At 48.6% G+C, this 5,065-nt stretch overlaps 1 pseudogene; it reads left to right on the top strand.

Moving 5' to 3' along the window:
• The first annotated feature begins 968 nt into the window (after positions 1-968).
• LOC105532176 lies at positions 969-1,587 on the top strand (annotated as a pseudogene).
• The last annotated feature ends 3,478 nt before the right edge of the window (positions 1,588-5,065 follow it).

Below are 5,065 nucleotides of genomic sequence, written 5' to 3'. Positions count from 1 at the left end.
CTCTAGGAACGTGGGGAAAACGTCTCCCTCTTCACAACAAGGATAATTAATTTGTTAAATGTACCCTTACAGTATTAAATAATGCGTGTGAAGTGCCTGGTCCATAGAAAGAGCTCAGTAACAGCAGAAATGCTGAGAAGGCGTATGCTGACTTTCCTCCCATTCATGCTCATTAGAGGAGATTTCTTGGGTGGTGGTGAGAAGCACAGCTGACGGCATAGGCAGGAGTTCCCCTGGGTCCTTGGGGGTCTTGGCTGGGACCCTGGCACAGAAACACAAAGCTTTTCTGACTTTCAAAAGTTTTTGCCCTGGTGTGGCAACTGGTGAGTCTCTGACAAGAAACGAAATGACCCTTGTGGGGAAGCGGGAGATGAACCCACAGTCCCCACAAGGCACACAACCTGTGGATGCCTGGACACAGACCTTATGGCTGCATCCCTTCCTGCCCACACCTGCATCTGGCACAGAAGCTGAGGCTGGGGGAGCTAAGCCTGTAAGGGATGGCACATCCGGGGCTGGGTCCCTCTGTGTCCTGTCCTTCCAGACATCAGACCCCTGGGGACAGGGGAGGCTGGGAACTGGCTTTGACCGACACCATTTTTCTCCTGTCATTGAATCCTCCCACAGACTGTGAGAGGTAAAAATCACCTCGGTATGGACAAGATGAAGGATGACCATTCAAGAAACACTCACAATCCCAGGACGAGGGAGGAACACACTGTACCCGTGGGCTTCCCTGGAAACAGGCCGGGGGGCCTGGGATAAAGATATTAAAATTCCTACAGACTCTTCTGTGAGGCTGGTGCAAAACCTTGTGCACCAACTTAGTAGAAATTTTGCTGAACTCCTCAGTGTAGTAAATGTCCATTTTGGACATGCAGAGCGGGTTCTGCCTTCAGATGCATAGATGATAATGTTGGGGGTCTATTTTCAAAACAATGTTTTCATTTTTTGCCTGAATATACTGAATGGTGTCTGTTACTCTGCATGGCTCCCCAGGCCCTCAGGGGATGACTCCTGCACCAGCGCCCTGGCTTCAGCCTCGCTCCCACGAGCAGCCAGGGGGGGTGACTTTCTGATCAGGTGGTCGAGGGCGGAGGTGCTGTGATCCCGTCATTACCTGGCAGAACCACAGGCCAGGAGGCAGGCTGGTGGCCCAGCACAGGCTTTGTCAGGGTGCAGGGACAGGGATATTGGACATTATTTTTACAGCAGCACAGTTTTCTCATAGGCACCTTTCCTGCCATCTCCTGGGTTCACAGTGAGAGCTCAGCCCAGACCCTGGCAGGTCTCGATTCTGGGGACGTATCATCCATGCCATTGTTATGGTTTGTCGCTAGGTGGGAGGACGAGAGGGTTGTGCTGAGCACAGGCACAGCTGTCTTTCCTCCAGCTGCATCAGGGAAACAGGGTACGGGGTCACAGAGGACTTGGGCTGAGCCAGGCCCTCCTCTCTCCTCTTTGCCAGCAGAGGGGCTGGTCATCCTTGTTGAAGCATCGGTTTCCCTGTGCCAAGTACAAAAGAGTGCCCCCACAAGGCTACCATGGGGGTGCTGGTCCCTCGTGTGCCAAGTGCCAGGCCTGTGAACCCGCATGCTGGTGATGCTGAGTGAGCGTGGGTGCTCTGCCCCCTTCCAGACAAGTCCCCAAGCGCCTGGGGCCTGGGAGCAGCACACCCTGCCTGCAGCAGCACCGGGGCTGCCACAACGGTGAGGCCACGGTGAGGCCAGGTGGGCAGCCTATGAGGAGAGGGTGCACCTGCCCTGCCTCGGCTGGTGTGTGCTACTATAGAATGAGACCACCACTTCTTCTGCTCTTTCCCAGCTTTTCCCCGTCTCCCCTTTTCCCTAGTTTATAAGACAGGAGAAGGGGAAGAAAGCAAAAAGTTGGAAAGAAACAGAAGTAAGATAAATAGCTAGACGACCTTGGCACCACCACCTGGCCCTGGTGGTTAAAATAATAATGATAATATCAACCCCTGACCAAAACTACTAGTGTTATCTGTAAATTCCAGACATTGTATGAGAAAGCACTGTAAAACTTTTTGTTCTGTTAGCTGATACATGTAGCCCCTCATCACGTTTTCCAAGCATGCTTGATTTATCAAAAAAGGCCACGTATTTCTTCTTCAGGGAGCTCCGTTCTTAAGACGCGAATCTGCCGACGCTCCCGGCTGAATAAAAAACCTCTTCCTTCTTTAATCCGATGTCTGAGGAGTTTTGTCTGCGGCTCGTCCTGCTACACTGTCATCTAAAGGAAGAGATGATGATACTACTTCCACTACCGGAGAAGGTACACACCCCCCTGTGTTATTGTTCCCCTTAACTTGTGGAGGAGAGCATGATATTACTTCCAATATGACAGTGGCTTGACATCCAGTCTGTGATATTGCTCCTAATTTCCAGTAGGTAAAGTATGATGTTCCTGCCAAGAGAGTAGTGGGTGTACAGCCACCCTGTGATATGTCGCCGAATATTCAGGGAAACACAGGAGGACATTACCCCAAATCTCCCAAAAAGTGTACACTCATTGTGTGGTATGGTTCCTAATAGCCGGAGGTGCGGTAGGAGAAGGATGGTATTCTTCTCCTATCGCAGGCTGTGTACACAAAACCTGTGAAATTGTTCCTAATATCCTGAACAAAGGAGATTGTTAGTAATGGACACACATTGCAGGGGGAGTAATGATTACGATCCACCTCATAATGGTGAGTAATAGCAATCCCCTCTCTCCCCCTTGCTGTTAGATCCTCATCACAGTGGGGTGAGGCACCCCCCACGATATGGGGAGTAATAGCATCCCCCTCTCTCCCCCTGGCCTTATATAAGGATGCTGGCCTTATATAAGTGCCCCCCAATGCCATCGCAGGCTTTAATGTATTCACTTAAAGTTTTTTCCTCATTTAGATCTGCCAATCCCTTAATAGGTCTAATTGCTGCCTGACATTCTGTATTAACATTTTCATGAGCAAGCAGCTGAACGATCACTTTCTTGGCATGAGAATTGGAAATAGCCTTTTGAGCCGCATCCAGCAAAGGAGTGATAGAATCTGGAAAAGGCTCCCTTGGACCCTGTTGAACTGTGTTAAAAGAAGTATAAGCAGAACTAGCGTCGTGAATTTTTTCCCAGGCTCTTAGGCATGTAGTTCTGAGCTGATCAACAGCCTCATCACCCATTACCATCTGTTGATTTAGAGTACTCCATGCCTGTCCGATTCCAAGCAATTGATCAGGTGTGATATTAACGGGACGTTGGGCTTGAGCATTTCTGCCTGATTTGTTGCTTCATCCGTCCACCAGGTTTTCAATTGGAGAAATTCAGAGGGGGACAGGGTGGATCGGGCTAATGCCTCTCAATCCATACGTATTCAACGTCTGTTATAAGCCACACATTGTAATAAGGAATGAACGTAAGTAGAATTTGGCCCATATTGTCCAATTGCTTGCTTTAAGTCTTTTAATATTTTAAGAGGAAATGGCTCCCAGCATGCTTGAGTAAGTTCTCTGGCCTCCTCAGCTGGCGAAATAACGACCAGAAACTGCCAAGCATTCAAATCCTCCATTTCTTATGCCTGGCGAATGGATGCCTGGATTGTCCCTGTGCCATAATTTGTATTTGGACCCGCTGGCAGCATTCCTCTACCATAATTAACAGGTGGGCAAGCCTAGATCATTCCCTCATCCTAATTGGCTGTTGGACAAGCCTGAAGCTTCCCTTCGCCATAGTTACTGGCGGGGCCTGCAACAATAGGAGCGGCAAGGTGCGGGTTTCAGGCTCCCCTTCCAAATATTCACGAGGCTGGCCTGGGGGTGGCCATTCCAGACCTTCCCCTAAAGGCGCAGTAGGTGGCACAGTTTCTTTTATAAGTTTTTGGAGATTAGCATACATACCTTCCCGTTTCTCGCCCTTTTTTAAACGAGACTGTCATGGTTCACTTAGCTGATAATTAGACTCCTGATTATTCAACTTTCCTATGTCATCCTGAAAATCCTCCTTCTCCTCCTCAGTGTGGAAGGGCTCCAGGGCTGTTTTAATTGCAGACCACACAGGCCAAGCAGAGACGGGAATATCGCAGCCCTCCTGTTATGCTCGTTTTAAGTCTGATCCCACCTTGTCCGAATCTTCTACATTCATGATTCCATATTCCGGGAACCAAGGAGAATACTTGTCTACCAGGGGGAACAAAGATGTGAGATTTTGGGTACTGACAATTACCCCTCCGCGGCGCAGTAACTGCTGCACAAGGCTTAAGTAATTAGCGAATTTACTCTCAGCTTGATCCATATTTTCCCGAGGTTTCCCTGGAATTCCCTGAGCGCCCTCCTTACCCTAGAGCTTGAAGTGAAAACCTACTCGGGAGTCCTTTGTCGGTCGTCCTCAGCTTTCCACGCTCTGGTGTTCCTTACTGGATTATTTGTAGAGATTACGGGGAGCCCTGCGTTGGGCACCAGAGACAGCCTGGGCAACCGAGGGAGACCCACGTTTCTACCCAAAAAAAAAAAAAAAAAAAAAAAAAAAAATTAGCTAGGTGTGGTGTCGCTCGCCTGTAATCTCAGCTACTCCATGAGAAATCAGACAAAACCTGCCACCAGAGACTGATTTTCTTCTCAAATGCTTTCTCCAAAATATTTTTAAAACAAAAGGGGGAAATTGGAAAGGAAAATATTTTGGGCCGCGCAAATCACTAAAATAAAGGGAAAAATCAATCTGGGAACTGCTTAGGGCAAACCTGCCTCCCATTCTATTCAAAGTCATCCGCTGCACGCTGAGAAGAATGCATATCTTACTGCCTCCTTTGGAGAGGCTCATGAGAAACTCAGAAGAATGCAACCGTTCCTCTCTCACCTACCTGTGACCTGGAAGCCCCCTCCTGGCTTCGAGTTGACCCACTTTTGCTTCAGGTTGTACCGAATCAAACCAGTGTTCATTTTACATATGTTGATTGATGTCTCCTGTCTCCCTAAAATGTGTAAAACTGTCAGATACAGTCAGTTTCTCTTCCAAGGTTTGGCATGTTAACGTTCTTGTGTTTTGTTCTCGAACTCAACTTTCTTGTTCTCCATGC

The sequence above is a fragment of the Mandrillus leucophaeus genome, unplaced genomic scaffold (genome assembly GCF_000951045.1).
Source record: "Mandrillus leucophaeus isolate KB7577 unplaced genomic scaffold, Mleu.le_1.0 Scaffold939, whole genome shotgun sequence".
Lineage (NCBI taxonomy): Eukaryota > Metazoa > Chordata > Mammalia > Primates > Cercopithecidae > Mandrillus > Mandrillus leucophaeus.
Note: the sequence above shows the minus strand (reverse complement) of the source record. Positions and strands in the feature narration are given on the sequence as shown.